Here is an 18,584-nt window from a genome sequence, read left to right as displayed (position 1 = left end):
CCCGATTGTGCTAGACACAAGATTCCCAGAGTGTCGCCCACAGGACAACTTATCCCCTTGGCAATTCCCTCCAGACCATGGTCACATATTGCCATGGATTTTGTGGTCGACCTACCCCTATCATCAGGTTTTAGAGTAGTATGGGTGATTATTGACAGGTTCAGTAAGATGGCCCACTTTGTTCCTTTGCCCCAGTTGCCATCAGCCAATAAGTTGGCCAAATTGTTTTTAGCTCATGTTTTCAAACTTCATGGTCTTCCAACCGATATAGTTTCTGATCGAGGTCCGCAGTTTATTGCCCCTTTTTGGAAACTTTTTTGCAATGCATTAAAGATCAAGTTGAGTTTAACTTCCGCTTATCATCCCCAATCCAATGGGCAGATGGAACGCCTTAATCAATCTTTGAAGCAATATCTGCGCCTTTTTGTGTCCAAAGCTCAGAATGACTGGTCGGAGTTCCTCCCCGTTGCCGAGTTCGCATATAACAACTCCTATCACTCGGCTACCCGGACTTCACCTTTTGTAGCCAATTATGGCTTTCACCCTAAAGCCACTGCTCTGGCTCCAGAGGGATCAGTAGTTCGCTCTTCCACTACTGCCCGTTTAAAGGTCATTTGGAAGGAGGTACACGACGCTCTTAAGAGGGCTGCTCTTCAGGAAAAAGTTTTTTCTGACCGGTCAAGACGACCATGCAACTTTAAAGTAGGCGATAAAGTCTGGTTGTCTACTCGGAACATCAGATTGCGACAAGGAACTTCTAAATTTGGTCCAAAATTTATTGGTCCATTTGCCATTGTTAAGAGAGTTAATCCTGTAGCCTTTCGGTTACAAATTCCTAGGGCTTTATAGATAGCCAATACTTTTCATGCCTCTCTGCTCAAGCCCGTTTTCACGTCTAGGAAATTTCCTCGAAAGGCAGACTTGGGTAAACCACCTGTTAATGTCCATGGACAGTCAGAATTTCTTGTAGAAAAAATCTTGGATTGCAAGGTCTCTCGAGGTTCTTTATGTTTCCTTGTCCATTGGAAAGGATACGGCCCGGAAGAGAGGTCATGGGTTCCCGATAGGGATCTGCACGCCCCACGCCTCAAAGCAAGTTTCTTTCGGGATTTCCCTCAGAAAACAAGGCTTCGGGGTTCTTTAACCCCTCCTCAAGGGGGGGGTACTGTTAGGCGCCGTGGGAGCGCTTCTGGAAGGACAGAGCGGCATGTACGCTTAGCCGCCTGTCCTTCCGGCTCTGACGTCCGGTTGCCTAGCAACCAGGGACGCCGGAGGACGCAGCGTCGGAGCGTGACGCCCATCCTCCCTCCTCACGTCTCTCAGCGCCTGAGACGCGGCAGCGCCGTTGCTTAGCAACGGCAGACGCTGCTAGGCAGAGAGGAAAAGCCGCGAAATTCAACAGGCCGCAGGTGTCGGAAAGGACTCGTTATGACAGGCGGGACTCAGGCCTCCATTCTCATTGGCTCCTAGCCTTCTTATCTAGGAAGCCAGCCCTGCAGTCCTCGCCGGTGATAGCTCCTGTTTGGACCTATCTGTCTGCTGCTCTCCGGTCCGTTTCCCTGCTGTTCCCAGCGGCTCCTTCGTGGTCTCCTCTTCCATTGGTTCCTCCTGTGTCGTGAGTTGCCCCTTTAGGGGTAGTTTCATTCACACCTTCTTTATTGTCATTACCTTACTCATTACCTGTGTTCTCTGTCTGCCGTATTGGCAGGTCATTTATGTTGGGAAGGTCCATTGCTTCCCACTCATTCTCTCCCCTTGTCTCCCAGTTTTTCTGGGGTTTTCCAGTCCCTCCTGCTCTTTGTATACTTTGGTATTGTGTCTTATATTTTGTATGGTTCCCTGGGCGACGGTTGTCGCGGGTTGTGGCGACCAGGTCGCGGGCGCTTAGTTGCGTTAGCCAGGGCCCGGCAAGTCGCCGTTTGTTAATTTCAGTTAGGCCCCTCAGTCAGCTTTCCTCTTGACCGTACCCTAGGGGGGTCCCCGGCTCCTTGTCCTCTCATAACACCTGGCTGCACCGGAGCTTGGGTGGGCTTAACCTACCCATTCAAACGTGGCGGCTACAGGCGAAGCCTAGTAACACCTGCAGGAGTCGGTCACCCAGCCTGGGGGGTACAACAGAGGTAGTATAGGGTTTGGCCGTGGCTGTCCTAAACAGCAGTCCCGGCGGTGGGGTCACACCCGAAACCTAACACACAGAAGGTAGCAGACTAGCTTTCGCAGCTTTTGCTTCCAGCAGGCTTAATATATATATATATATATATATAACAGTCCAGAGGTCCGGCACTCGCTTGAAGTATACAACTGGCTCCGGGTGCCCTCCTATGCCAAAACACAGATATCCACCAGACGGGCGGCACTCGCGGAAATAACAGGCAAGACACACTAAGTGCGCTTAACGTTAAGCGCACTTAGTGTGTCTTGCCTGTTATTTCCGCGAGTGCCGCCCGTCTGGTGGATATCTATCTATCTATATATATATATATATATATATATATATATATATATATATATATATATATATATATATATATATATATATATATATATATGTAGTCAATCCCTGGAATGTGGATACACCACAGGAAAGAATAGGCGACACTCAGTGGTCTTTGTAAAACAAGTGAAAATTATATTTTTAAATATCAAAGTGCAGTCATAAAAGTCGACAGTTTTGGGGACTATGGGCCTGATTCAGATCCAATCGGTACTGTGTGCATTCGCACGCAGTACCGATGTTGTGCGTCTGCGCATGCGCATGCAGGTATCTGCGCATGTGCAGGCGTATGGTGCGTGCACCCACGGCGACCTTTCGGGTCGCCGGGTGCACGCACCCATGCCGGCGTGGGGGGGGGGGGGGCGGAGATGGGCGGGGGGCACCGGGCTGCCCCATTACCATATGGGAACGCCCAGCGTTCCATGGGCGTTCCCATGGTATTGAGGCAGTGACGCGGGTGTGGGGGGCGGGTAGCTGACATCACCGGATGTCAGATGCCCGGCCATATCCACGCCAGCGTGCACGCATATATCCGCAACTGAAAAGTCACTTATATATGCGTGCACGCTGACCATCGAAAGATGTGGGCGGTTACCCGAGCCATGCGAATGGATGTTTATGCAAAACATCCATTCGCAGCTGTTCGGGCGAAGCCGCACTTTGAGGGGGCGGCAGGGGGGCGGTCTTTCGCCGGGCGGGGTTTGGTGGACTCGCAAGGCTGCGAATTCGCAGCCTTGCGAATCAACCTGAATAACCCCCTATGTCCCTTCATCAGGATGACTTATGAAAACAAAAAGGTGCTACAAACCTTTGCATGAAACACCTGGCGAGGAGCAAGAAACCAGCGTGTATGATGAAAGGGGCGCAATATTTCTAGTTACAGTATGCCACTGTGGAGAGCCCTATTAGGACTGCAAAGTCCTGGGTTACATTAAAGCTCTCTCTGCTAAACAAGATCTCCACTCAATTAAATAGGATCTTGTTTATTTAGAACAAAGATTACACAAAACAGTTCATGGAAGTTTTGAATATGCAAGCTGCAAGTACTCATATCCCTGCTACACTGCTCTAGAATTTTTAAGGAGGACATTTATCAAGCGGGAATCCAGACGCTGGGTCAACGGGGTCCAGTCCATGCGTTTTGATCAGAGATGTGTGGACAAGGGAGGCAGGTGAGGCAATGTCACATACCAGTATATACTCCAGACTAGAAAAAATTATTAGAAAAATAGAAGATATTTATAATATAATTAATGTACTTTTCTTAAAGTAAAAACCGTGGAGTATACTGGTGTATAATGGGTGAGGCAGAGCCTCACCTGACTGACATCATTGCTCCATTACAATCTACTTTCTTCTGTTTAGCATCTCACACAGAAAGAAGGTCTTTGCAGATGGAAGACAACAAGTTAATAACAACAGGTTATCCAAAAAGAGCGAGTAACAATTAGAAATACCATATTGCACTGCAGGGGGGGGGGAGGGAGGGGGGGCTACAGTGCCGGTGCAAGTCACCGGAGCGCCCCAGGCGGGATAGGGAGGGGGGCGCCCCGGTGCTCACCTGTTCCAACGGGCGGGGGGGGGCTGCGTTGTGGCCGCCATGTTGCTCCATGGTAAGGTGTGTTGCGCCCGGGTGTTGCTGCCGCTGGGTAATGCTGCGCTGCTGGCTGCGTAGGTTCACGGGGGGGGGAGGGAATGTTTGCGCGAAGTGGCCGTAGGGTCACTTCACGGGGGGTGGGTGATGCTGCGTCGCTCACAGAGAAATCACTTCACAGAGGGGGAAGGGGGGGGTGATGCTGCGTCGCTCACAGAGAAATCACTTTACAGAGGGGGAGGGGGGGGGTGATGCAGTGGCGGCACTTACCTCCATCCAGGGGGGGGGCTGCTCACAATTGCCGCCCTCCAGTGGCCGGCGCCCTAGGCAAATGCCTAAGGCTGCCTAGTGGTGGCGCCGTCCCTGGGGGGCTACATGCAGAAGCAGCCAGTATGCATATGGCTGACAGACAATGTGTAGGTTGACAGTCAATAGGTCAATAGGTCGACACCATACAGACACCATACGGACACCATGCATATGATCAATGTGGCGAAAAGGTCAACATGAGTTTCTTGGGACCTTTTTAATTTAATTTACTTTTTCGTACTTTACCATCCATGTGGACTATATTGGGTACAGCAAAGTGTGCTGTGTGAGGCACCTGGTTGTGCAGGGCAAGCAAATCAGTACATTAATTGGGGGTGAACTTGCTCAGGTATTGACATGAAAAATGATCACCAGTAATCATCATTAATGACTACATGACCATCAGTGTCATCAACATTAGTTGAATGTTCACTACAGACACAAAATGGCATTATGATGTAATTAACTGTGACCATTGGATTGAAGAGGGCTTCCAATAACTATCATTATTCTACCACATATACCTTAATGATAACTTTGGCCCTTATTCTGATTGATGCGTACTTTTCCGCATACTTTCGGATAGCGTCTTTACGGCGTCTGCGCATGCGTGGAGAACGCAACGCGCATGTGCCACGCATTGACTCCGTACCTGTTCGTGCAAATCCCGTACAAAACTGTGCACCGCAATCACTCGGGAAATATGGGCGTATTATGGGCGTCATGCGGAATGACACATGGGCGTAGTTTCAAAGTGGGCAAAACTGGGAGGAAACATGGGCGGACACGGGGGAGTACACTTATGTTGGTGGGCGTGCATTCGGATAGCACTCCGAATGCACGCGAACAAAACCGATAGAAATGTGCGGTGTCCAAAAGGCTAGTATTGCTTTGCGGAAACCACTCGGTCCTGCGGTAGGCGAACGGAACGCCTAATGACTACAAGCATTAACACCTGAACCCAATACAATCGACTCCTTTACTCATTACTCACTAATGGCACGCTTGTCAGTGCTTTAATTGAAACCATTGCTGCTTCAATTGCTGTAAGGGTTAATGTGTGCAATGCATGTGTTAGGCATGGTTGTAAGGATATATTGGCATGTAATTGATTCCAATTCCAAATAAACATTTTTTTATGAGGATAGGTAATTGAATAAGTGGGTCATGTGATGTATTGCAGAATAGACATATAAGTGGGTAGTTTTGCGTAAATACACCGCTTCCGTGCGGACGCCCCGCTTGCCATCCATTCGGATGCGGTATCACCGTGCATACTCTGTAATACCGTGCAGAATCTGAGTGTGTCCACCGCACACGCATGGTTTGTATGTCGTCCGTAAACACGCCCTGTTCTTAAAGAGTGAGTCCGTCCGAATGCGGAGGACACGTGGGCGTTTCTACGGACGATGGCCGCACGCGGCCGCACTGACTGGCGTGCGGACCGCACCGTAAGAATTCGGGAATATCCGCACCGATCAGAATAAGGGCCTTTATCTGGAATATATTAATAGAATGGGTTGCCGGATGACTGCCTGACAATCGGGATCCCAACAGTCAGTATAGTATATCGACATCGGAATCCTGACTGCCGGAGCTCCGACAAGGGGGATCCCGACTGACAGGGGCTATTTTACGGGTTGCATTGATCCAATAGGGTTTTAGTAAATTTCCCCCAATGACTTTTGTTTGTGCATTCTATATCTCAAGCATAATCCAGGCAGAATTCCATCTGAGCTGATGTTTGCCAAATTGTTACAAGTTTGTAAGGTGGTATATGCATCTTCTGTTACATTACTAGAATTATTTAAGTCTTAATAAGTGTGCTAGAATCTTTGTGCTTATATATATTAATAAGTACAGTTATTTAAGTCTTAATAAGAGTGCTAGAATCTCTGTGCTTATATATATTAATAAGTACCTTTAGACACCTGGATGACAACCCATGTTCATTTCTGTGATTTGGTCTACTGTATGTGGGAGTGTGACATAAAACAAACTTTGAAAAGAAAAGAATAATAGATACATACATTAAACAAAAGCACATTAGGATTTCTCAAAGCATTTACAGTAACTTTATACCCTCTTTAAAGTAAGAACATATTACTTACTGTATCCTGTTTGCTTTATATGATAAATTATGCTATTATCCTTATAACTGTTCTGTCCTCCCAACCCCACCTCGGGAAGGTGGGCAAGTCCCCTGCTTTCCCTGGAGGCCTCCTTTGCCCATAATATACTGTAGTACAAGCAGGAGGGGGCAGCAAAGTAGGGCAGTATGCCTCAAGGGAAAGTATGGGGGTAATTAATGCAACCTGCATTAAGTGCCCCCACACTAAGTACAACAAGCATCCTCATTAACATCCTTAATAGACTTGGTGCCTCCCCCCCCTCAGAACCTGGAGCCCTAGGTAGCTGCCTAATGGTAGAGCCGGCCCTCTTTCTACGTTTTTGTTGTTGTTGTTATGGTCATTTATTTTTTTTATTCAACAGGAGGCCCAGCTTGGTGGGAAAACATTGCGTGTCAGTGGTCCAATAGGGGCACAAGTGGTAGTTATAGGGCACTTGCTGAAATAGGTGTATTAGGCTGCTCTATTAAGGCTGCTCCTCGGTAGTAATGCTAAGCTAACGTAAGAGAAGGTGGGGGGCGGGGATGTCTGCATTTTACCATGGATAGAGCTGACAACTACACTAGAGGATATTGTGAACAATATCGCTCAGATTGTCTAGTGATTACACTCAATATCGTTAATGATGCATGTTCCCAAACATTGTTACCAGTGACTGATGTCTACTGAACATGCAGGTCAAATATTTGGCTATATAGCCACACAACCTGCACATTCAGTGGGTCCCGGTGATATCCCTGGACTATATCTGCGGCCGATACCGTTCAGTGTGTACCCGCAATAATGGACGCCAGCATGGTTAACTACTGTATATTGGCATTGGCTAGTGTGTATGGGGTTTTAGGCAACCATTATTAATTCCATTTTATATAAAAAAAAAATGTAATCCCATTTTTCTGTGTCCGGTGCATTTCTCTTTTGGTTATTACTTAATGGTTTACGTAGCAAGGTTGTAAGTCTTGAGGTTCTCAGACAGTAGGCAACTTATAGTTATAGCAATGTGTATAATACACAGATAGTGACAACATAGAGAAACGTATCATAACAAAGTAGCAAGCAGAATGTACTGTTCCTCATTATGAGTTTCCAAATAAACAATGAATTGCACTGCTGGAGTGTGACAGTAAACACGCTTAGTTACGTACATTGCACATTTTCTACAATATGGAAAATTCCTTTTTATCTGTAATAAAAATGAATATATCATGCACATAGAAAGTGACAAAACACTAGCTTCATGTTTTACTTATATCAGTCCTAAACTTGCTATTAGGAAAATTGCTTTATTATACCGATTCTCACAGCATTGCAATTTGCATATTTATTATTGTATAATTAATGTTATCGTAGTCTTATCAGGCCCCTTTCATATGTTTAATCTGTAGGTGTCATCTGTGATTTATATTTGTAATGTATACCCATTGCATTGTATGACAGACTGACAGAAACCATCAGCTCTGTAAAACTAATTGCAATGCCTGTGTCTATATATCCAGTTTATGGTATTGCATGATTTAAATTGCTCAGCTGAGATAAAAAATAAAAAGATGCTGTTTAGCAATAAATAGTAAAAAAAGGCGTTTCTTTCATTTAGAAAAAATAAATACATTTTAAGTCTATATAGATAATATCCTGTATGGTATCCAAGACAAAGTAAAATGTTAAGCAATTTAAATATATTTGGTTAACTAAGTATATCCATTTTTGGTGAAGTTAATAATATATAACATACTGATTCTTACAGATGTAGGTACCTTAGCAGGCTAAGATTAATTACAGGAAAAGGACATCCATACACCCAGTGCATGGAGAGTTAGTTTTACCCAAATCTTATTACCTACAGTATTCCACACAAGGAGGACAGCCTTGAGAAGTAGCAGCACTACCCAGGAAACACTTTCAGTGCACAGGAAACCCTTATTGTCTAATAGGTACTTGTTTCCTAGAACGGCGCCCATCGCGGGCATCGCATGTACATTGCATGCCATTATAATGGCATGCGATGCGAACGATGCGATGCCCGCGATTTTACATAGAAATGCATGGTAAAATGTAAATCGCGTCGGTCGCATCGCATGCGGCCAAAAAATTGCATGCGATGCGACCGACGCGATTACCGATTTTACATAGAGAACAATGTTAAATGGCCCAATTGACCCGATTTCACATAGGGAACAATGTGAAATGGCCCACAGACCCCAAATAGCCACCCTGAAGTGTGAAATGGCCCCCCTAATTGTTAACGCCACCCCACGATCAACGTCAACCCGAAGCGTGGCGAGCGCAGCGAGCCCGCAGGGTGCGGCGGTACGCGTCCTCCGACCTTTTTATACCCCCACTATCCACGTCGGCGTGGACTTCAGAATAGAAAGTGTGGCGAGCGCAGCGAGCCACTGAGCCTGAAGCGTGGCAAGCGCAGCGAGCCCCGCGAGGGGACGCGGATACCTGTGAAGCCCGCGAGGGGACGCATATAGCTGTGAAGGTATCCGCTGCGCTCGCCACGCTTCGGGCCCGGTGGCTCGCTGAGCTCGCGACACTTTCTATTCTCAACTCCACGCCGACGTGGATAGTGGGGGTATGAAAAGGTCGGAGGACGCGTACCGCCGCCCCTCGTGGGCTCGCTGTGCTCTACACGCTTCGGGTTGACGTTGATCGTGGGGTGGCGTTAACAATTGGGGGGGCCATTTCACACTTCAGGGTGGCTATTTGGGGTATGTGGGCCATTTAACATTGTTCCCTATGTAAAATCGCGGTAATCGTGTCGGTCGCATCACATGCAATTTTTTGGCCGCATGCGATGCGACTGACGCGTTTTTTTTCCTTGCGATGCCTAAGATCAATATCGTGGGGAAACAAGTACCGTCTAATATATATCATACATGGTCAAAAAGGTAGTAAATCATAAACTGGGCAAGATGCTATTAGTCCGGAGGCTGGCTGACAGGGCTGGGTCTGCCTATCACAAAATGAAAGACATCTAAGAGGAAGGTACTGTATCCTTGTTGTACTTAATACAGGTGGCATCAGTGGAACTTCCAAGATGCTACCACCACACTTTCACTTGAGGAACTGGAATTTATGGCAATGTGGGGTTGGGGGGGGGAATAGTAGGTTGAATTAGGTTCTAGGGTTTGGAAAAGCCTTACACCAGTACTGATTAGCCCCGATTCTGCTTCGGCCAATAAAAAATGGCCAGATAATGGGGGTACGGTGGCTGCTTTTCAGAGATTATGCTTTGTGTGCCTCAGGAGAAAAGGACACTGGCATCTGGGCTGGTAGGATAGCCCCCGGCGGACCCGTTAGCTGTGGTGAAGTACCACTGCTATGTCTGAATGAATTTATGTAATATTGATTCTTTTAACAATATAAGCAATTCACAAAGTAGTACTCCCTCAGTCCCTTATAGATAAGCAACCCTTCCTTTCTCTGGTTTAACATAAAAAGTAAGCTCATAACTGCCATTTTCAAGCTGTGTTTGAAAAATATCAGGATATGATTGGTTGGTACTTTATCTCTCTCCAAGGTTGATACATAGCCTCCTATAGCTGAACTATAGAAGCCGTATCCAAACCAGTGAATTGTGGAGTCAAGAATTTGAACTATTTTGCTGCATTCTTGGCACACCTGCTACTTGTTAGGTTCCCACAAGTTTCAATGAGTTTTTAAATAGATTGAAATGCAATAATATGGGTTCAGGAAAACTTAGCAACTAAAAATGAACACTAACAACAATAAAAAACATCAGCTGCACATATACACAGCATTGTGGAATGTAAATTTGAAGTGAATGGCCGCAGACAAACAGGGAGCCAAAATATAACCGCTAAGCCTTAATCCCCACTTACCCCCTTGTTACATCACTGTCATTGCATTGTAATTAACATGAGTTCTGATGGCGCTGACATCACAAAACAATAACAGTACTGTAGGGGATGGCGGGGCTAGTTGGCCATATGGAACACGGTCCTGATCACAGTACGTCCTGAAGTCCAAGTTGGCTGAGGAGCTGTCTGAGGGTTGTAGGACAGGAGTCTACTACAGTACATGGAGTTTGAATGGGAGTTGAAGCAGACTATTCCTTCACAGTATATCACAGGTGTCCATGTAGTGGACATGGGCCATCCAGCTTCTCCACCTCGTCATTTTGAGTAAATGTAAAAAAGGTCTCCTATAACTGTAACAATATATGTTGTATGCTATGGCCCTCATTCAGTATCAGTTGCTAAAATGCAAAATAACAACTGCTTGGTATCGCAGGCTGGGGTCGCCCAAAGCAGGACAAGGCCTCTCAGTATGTTAAGGACAACCCAGCGTTGCAATTGCAATATAATTGTCATCACAGTGCTGGAATCTCTGTGATCATAGCGTTTGGGTCAATGTGCAGCTTGGCTGTGATAGTCAGCGCATCTTTTATGTTGCAGTGGCTGTATGTGACATCATGTAGTTGCCCCGAAAATGGTCCAGACATGCCTGTGTTGTCCAGACCACTTCCCCTAAATGCCATGTTGCTGCCCCCAGCATCCACTACTGTCCATCAAAGTGCAATAGCATGCTTCTGGGAAGTGACCATACTTTAGATTTCCCACACTTGCACTGCACCCACTGTACATGAGCAGGAGTCAGAAAGTTGCCATTTGTGATCTTTGGACATGTGCATCTTAACCTAACCACTTCTTTTGTGTTAGGAAAGCCATTTGACTATATAATGCATTATGAAAGATGTGCTTTTAAAAAATAACACCTTTGCCATATGACTTAAAAATTATTTTTTTTGTCCCCACAGCGGCTGTGTGTCAGCGTTCCGTGCTACCGAAGACGCAGCAGAAAGAGACAGAGGAGGCTGGTTACACACATATTAAGGCCTGCGAGCATAAAATTTATACATTTGGCCCCAACCACATACTGTGAAGTAGTTTGTAATATGAAAAGGGCTCCATAAAATAAATATAATGCTGATGTGCTTTGTGTAGTCTATTTTCATTTGTCAGTTAGTATAAGTTTTGGTAGGGGTTCCAAATTAGTGTAGGTTGTATTTATTCTCCATCACAGATGTTTAATATTTTATTCTCTATTCTTTGCAGGTCATTCTCATGTGCTTTCAACACCACCACTCCCACCATCACCAGCGCGCCTCTGGGCATACCACTTGCAGGGCTGGTGGTGTATTCAATGGGGAAAGAGGAGGATGACATCACCATCATTATTGCCCCCCCCCCCCCACCTCTATGTAGCCTACCCTCTATGTGCCACCACTACAGCAACCACAACAACCTCCACGGCTAATGCGGCACAACAATAGGACAGCAGTGGTGGCACAGGGCTTGAAAAATATTAAAATACATTTATTAACAGTATTTAGTGAGTGTAAACAATTGAACTTATATGGCTTATTATACATTTACAAATGTGTCTTCCTACATCTTTGCTCCAGTCATGTTAAAGTAGTTGCAAGATAATAATAATAGTGTTGTGGAGTAGGATTAATTGTTGTGTTCTCGACAATGATGTAGATATCAGGTTGGAAACTACTCTTGGCTGGTGGGAATATAATTAATTCTGTTTCGAAAATGTTGAGTTTGAGGTGGTGAGATGACATCCAAGATGAAATGGCACAAAGGCATTCAGAGACACGGAGCAATACTGATGGTGACACTAGCATTGGTGCAGCAGATGCAGTGCACTAAGGTCCCTGAGGACGAAAGGCCCCACTGCTGCCAGTCACCCACTGTTTTTCACTCTCACACTCTGCCTTCCTGTGCCTCCCCCTGCCTCTCACTAACACCCTCTGTGTCACCTGATGCCATGTTGCATATTGTGAAATTGGGTTGTAGTGAAGGATGGAGACACTAATTATATTTTTGCATCCGGGCTCACCACCCACAAGTTCCGCCACTGATTTCGTCCATTGTAACTTACATTATTTAATATGCCCAAACGGCCGACTCGCATGGTAATTTTACCTGTCGAATCAACAATCGGCTGAACTGATAATTCTATTGGTATCTTGTATCATGTACAATATTATGTATTTCATGTTCTGTATTCACCTTCTGTAACTAGTATAGTGTGCTCACTATGGGGGAGATTCTCTAAGAATCTCCGCCCCCCTTCGCCGCCCATCGCATTTATAATTATTGCATATGTTCTAACATATGCGATAATTATAGCAAAGGACAGCTCTTGCGTTAAGAGCTGTCCTTTGCGGTGAGAGTCTCCGGGTCCTAGCAGGTCCCGGCGTTTCCCCCCTCCCTCACACACCCGGCGCTGCTGCTGCTGCGCCGGGCTCTCCTCCTTCCTGCACCCGGAAGAGGATCAGTGCAGGGAGGAGGTCACAGGTCCGGGCAGCACTGCGCTGTGCTGCCCGGACACAGGTGAGGGGGGAGGGGGCGATGCGGGGCGGCGGGGGTCCGTGCGGGGCGGCAGGGGGTCGTTGCGGGGCGGTGGTGGGATGCGGTAGAAGCCCATTGGCTTCTATGGGGCATCGCCAGATTTTTCTGGCGATGCCCCCCGCCGTGTTAACTTACAGCATCCCAAAATGCGGTAAAACCCCAGATAACGGGGTTTTTACCGCATTTCTTGCTTAGAGAATCTCCCCCAATAGCTGCCTCTTTTGTATATGGCTTTTCTGCTAATACAAAGCATTTTGAGTTCTTCGGGAGAAAATCACTTGGTACTTGTGTACTTTCACGGCTCCCATCGAATGCCATCGCATGCCATATGTAGTGGCATGCGATGGCATGCGATGCGATTGCCCCATGTTTTTATGCATTTTTTATAAAATCGCATGCAATCGCATTGCATGCGATTGCATGAGATCGCATGCGATCTGATGCGATGCGATGTCATTTTTCACAGAAATTATGGACATGAGTTGACATCATGTAAAATGCACCCCAAAAGTCATTTTTCACACTGTACCACCCCCACTATCAACGCAACCCGAAGCGTGGCGAGCGCAGCGAGCCCGCGAGGGGCGGCGGTACGCGTCCTATGACCTTTTCATACCCCCACTATCCACGTCGGCGTGGAGTTGAGAATAGAAAGTGTGGCGAGTGCAGTGAGCCACCGAGCCCCGCGAGGGGACGCGGATACCTTCACAAGTATCCGTGTCCCCTCGCGGGCTTCACAGGTATCCGTGTCCCCTCACGAGGCTCGCTGCGCTCGCCACGCTTCGGGCTCGGAGGCTCACTGCGCTCGCCACACTTTCTATTCTCAACTCCACGCCGAAGTGGATAGTGGGGGTATGAAAAGGTCGTAGGACGCGTACCGCCGTAGGTTGCGTTGATAGTGGGGGTGGTACAGTGTGAAAAATTACATTTGGGGTGCATTTTACATGATGTCAACTCATGTCCATAATTTTTGTGAAAAATGACATCGCATCGCATGAGATCGCATGCGATCTCATGCGATGCGATCTCATGCGATCGCATGCGATGCGATCGCATGCGATGCGATTTTTCTTTGTACGATGCACATCGTGGGAGCTGTGAAGGTACACAAGTACCAATCACTTTACATAAATTAAAATATAATATTTGTGGTAATAGTAGCAGAGGTGATTTAACAGAGGAGGGGGCCAATGTGCAGGCTGGGGTCAAGCCCCCTCCGCTCACGCGGTGCGTTAGACTCTGGCATTGTGTAAGTAAGCCTATTAGTTCCTGAACCTGCATAAACAAAAATGATGAAGCCTATTTTTAATATGTTTTTTGTAGAAGCTTGTTTTCTTCATGCTCTAAAAACACTAAGCAATTATTTACTTACCTCGCTCCACCAGTATTATTATTAGTTCAGACTTTGCCAACTGTGAACCATCATGTTGATTGACAAAGCCTGCCAGTACTTTGCTGCTGCTAGCCTTGGCACTAACACAATAATCATGTAACAAAGTCACCCAGTCACTCTAGAATATCTGTCACATCAGTATAGCCACTGGACAATGTCAGTGACATTTGCAATATAAACATGAACACAAGTAACATATTGTCACTAGTAAAAACAAGCAGGTTTACTTACATGGGACTGAATGGTGGTAGCAGGCAGCAGCAAGATCCATCAGGCAGGAGGCTATCAGTGCAATGGGCAGTGAGGTGAGAGGGCACTGCAGCAGGGTGGAAAGGTGCTGCAGGCAGGCTGCACAGCATGACCTCTGACCACGATGCACATCCGGGGGAGGAGCAGCTTGGCAGTATCTGGGCAGGTGCGCAAATGCTGCCCATATTAGTCTGCGCATGCGCAAGCTAATCCCATAGTCTCAGGATTGGAAGCTTCAATCCCAGGATTCAAAGCCTGGCTATTTTAGGGCCAAATCCCGGGATCCTGTCAATCCCAGGATTGGACACCCTGGGGCAGATGTATTAAGCCTTAACAAGAGATAAATGCAAGGGTGATAGAGATAAACATCCAGCCAATCACCTGCTAACTGCCATGTTACAGGCTGTGTTTAAAAAAAAGTCAGTAATGAGCTGATTGGCTGGACATTTACCTCTCCTTATCACCCTTGCATTTATCTCTTGTTAAGGCTTAATACATCTGCCCAGGGCCGGTGCAAGGCACCGGAGCGCCCCAGGCGAGTCAGGGTGGGGGCGCCCCGGTGCCGGGGGAGGGGGGGTACCTGTCCTGCGGCGCTGTGTATTTAAAGCTGGCTGCGGTGGCAGAGAGGGGTCCCTGCAGTCAACGAGCGCTATCCGCCGGGCTATGCGGAAGCGTTTCTGTTGTGAAAACACTGGCCGCACGGCGCACGCTGATTGGCTGAATCTCAGCCACTCAGCGTGCGGACAGAGTTTTCACAACAGAAGCGCTTCCGCATAGCCCGGCGGATAGCGCTCGTTATTTATTGACTGCAGGGACCCCTCGCTGCCTCCGCCGCCAGCTTTAAATACACAGCGCCGCAGGACAGGTACCCCCGCGGCACGGGGGGGCAAAATGCTGCCCTCCAGTGGCCGGCGCCCTAGGCAAATGCCTAGATTTGCCTAGTGGTAGCGCCGGCCCTGCATCTGCCCCCCTATCCTCAATGATCCTGCACTTTTCAGTAGCTGCGATTCACACAAAAATTCTCACTGCCCCATATGGCTTGAACACTTTTGTTCAGCCTGCAAAGGGTCGGAGTTCAGATGCAGTTGCCAGTGTTAAAATGCAGTGGCAATGGCACATCGCACTCTTCATGCACAATGGGTTTGAGCCCATAGTCTACACTATGTCCAAACTATGGCCCTCCAGCTGTTGTGAAACTACAAGTTCCATCATGCCTTGCCAGTGGCGTAAGTTTGTCCCAGTTGCCCGGAGGCAAGATGAATATTGGTGCCCCCCCTCACACACACACACAACGTTATTCAAAATATATATAGTCTGTTATGAAATATATATATATAATATACTGTATGTATATACAGAAAGAGAGGGAGAACACATATACCTGTATATTTCAGAACTCAGCCACAGAAGCAATTTTGATGGCTTTCAATTAATGGATTTTAACTGGTAGTGGTGGAGAGGTGCCCCCTTGAGAGCAGGAGCCCGGCGGCAGATAACTCCATTGCCTCCCAGAGTTCTGCCTCTGTGCCTTGCTACAGTTTTTCTAATGGAAAATGCTAAACCTATGGCAAGGCATGCTTGGATGTGTAGTTTCACAACAGCTGGAGGGCCACAGTTTGGACATGCCTGGTCTACAAGAAAGAGAAGTCACACAATTGCAAAAATAAAATGTGAACTGGGGTATTAGATGTATGTAAGATAAAATTATAGTAACCATGAAATATTTTTACAGGTTTTATCTTGCTGTCCAGAATGTTTTTTTTGTGTGTTGGAATTGACAACATTGCATATCAAATAATTCTAAAGCTGGCCATACATCAGAAAGATCGATCTTAAGATCGATTGCGCTCATGATTGTGTACAATTTCCCTTGAAATCCCCGGCAGTCCTTGGTGGTTTTTGGACACACAATCTACACACAATCGATCATACAATCAATCATACAATCCATCTACTGCATGATTGTGTACACAAGATGTGCACACAATCTGCATACAATCCATCTTACAATCAGTCATACAATCCATCTGCTGATTGATTGTATGATTATGTACATAAGATGTGCACACAATCTGCATACAATCCATCTTACAATCAGTTGAGATTGTATGATTGGGTACAATATCTTTCTGATGTATGGCCACCTTAAAATGTATAAATGTCCTTTCATAACATTGCTCAGTGTATTAGCGGACATACCACCAATAAGGAGTTGTGCACCAGTGGTGCCTCCAGCTGTGTACCACTGGCACACACCACCTCTAGGGGCACCCCCTGTCACTCCCCCCTGTTGCTCACCTCCGGCCAGTCCCTACCCCGGGTATCGTATGCCGGATTTACGGGGCTCCCCTGCTGCTTCCCCTGCCGCTGTCCCGCCACATTTGCAGCAGTGACCAGGCAGCAGGCCCTGCTCAGGCATTTATTTGTACGGGATCTCGAGCATCCCCAAACTTTCCTGAGCATGGCCTGCTGCCTGGTCACTGCAGCGAATGGTAATGGGGCAGCGGCAGGGGAAGCAGCAGGGGAGCCAAGTCACCCCGAGCGCCCCCCCTGTACCTCCCCGAGCTGCTTCAAAAAGCCCCAGAAGGCAGCAGCTGCCTCTAAGTTCTGTGGTGAGTATTGCTGGGCTGGTAGGTTTGTCTTGCCCCAAGAAAACCCAACACTCAAGGGGTTAATATAATCCCTCCCCAGCAAAAGGACCACCTTCATTTTCATTATTAAAAAAACTACATACAGAAAGCACCACTGTAAGGAGCAGTACGCTTTGAAAACAGTGGTGTCACAAGCCAGTTGTAAGGGTGCAGTCCGCACCCGAATGTCCCCATCGAAAGGGGTGACACCGAAGTTACGGCTCTTCTGCAGTGACAGAAACTGGGTGCTGCAGTGTGATACTCTCCTGCACACTTTGTTCCTGTCACAGATGAAGATCCGGCATCTCACACAGCCCCATCTCCAGAGATGCTGGAGATGCCCCCGGAGTGATGAAAGAGAGATCCCACGAGGCCATGCACTTTTAAATTACGTAATGCCTCATTTTTGGGTGACCGTGCCTCCAGAGCAGTAAGGAGGAGTGGTACTACAGAGTGCGCACTGAGTGTCACCACATCTGATGATGTCTCTGTCTATTTTTCTTACCTCATGGAATGACTCCACCCCACACCATATACAGTATACATACATACAGTGTATATATCTAAAGCTTGGAGAGAGGAACAAGGCATGTGCAAGCCTCCTGCTCTCTGGCAGTGTACGAGTCTTGCACGAGTCTACTACACATGTGTGCGTCTCTGGGACCATAGTTTCAGAACCTTGTTCAAATGCAAATCTCTATTACGCATCCAGAAATCACAGGAAAAAAATCTGCATATTGGGATTCTGGAGTTGGTGTTGTGGCCGCTGGCCAGGATCCCAGCATCGTATTTAGACGGCCGGCATCCCGTTCACCGCCACCGTAAATGCATCCTATTCTTATAATGCAAATGTGTCCAAATCTGAATGAGCCTCATAGTGAGTAAGTATTCAATATTCATTCAGGAATCTTCATTAAGGTGCCCACACACGGATAGATATTAGATCCAATCCAATCATCCTTGAAATCCAGAACACCATACCCACACAAAGAACAATTGATTGAATGATCAGAGGGTTAGATAGGTCAGATAATGTCCCATCTAAGCCTGCAAATCATATACCACATCATTGCCACATCAATCATCATGCATATACATGGAACAATGCATCCAAATCGTGCCCGACAGGTTGTTCCTCTTTCCGCTTGGGCATTGGATCCTGATCATGCCCACACAAGGCAAGTTTTTAAATGACGGGTCATTCAGATCGGTTGGAGACGGTCATAGTGTTACCGTGTGTACACCTTTACTGTGCAGCAGCTAAATTCTATTTATAAATTATTAATTATCATGTTTTTGACCCAATATGTTGACTCAAGTTTATGCAACTATCTCTAGTCTACTATACCAACAGCATATCTCCTCCAATGTTTCTGACCAGACCAAGGTCTGTCAAT

General features: G+C 46.8%; 1 long non-coding RNA gene across 1 annotated transcript in view; it reads left to right on the top strand.

Annotated features, from left to right (window-relative positions):
• Window positions 1–12,762, top strand: part of LOC146059052 (uncharacterized) — a 75,403-nt gene extending 62,641 nt beyond the window's left edge. The window contains exons 3-4 of the long non-coding RNA XR_014470121.1: window positions 11,310–11,386; window positions 11,608–12,762. This is a non-coding gene — a long non-coding RNA (uncharacterized LOC146059052). The remainder of the gene's footprint in view (window positions 1–11,309; window positions 11,387–11,607) is intronic.
• The last annotated feature ends 5,822 nt before the right edge of the window (window positions 12,763–18,584 follow it).

The sequence above is a fragment of the Crinia signifera genome, chromosome 2, assembly GCF_055691185.1.
Source record: "Crinia signifera chromosome 2, ASM5569118v1, whole genome shotgun sequence".
Classification (NCBI taxonomy): Eukaryota; Metazoa; Chordata; class Amphibia; order Anura; family Myobatrachidae; genus Crinia; species Crinia signifera.
The sequence above is the reverse complement of the archived record's forward strand: the minus strand, read 5'-3'. Positions and strand labels throughout refer to the sequence as shown.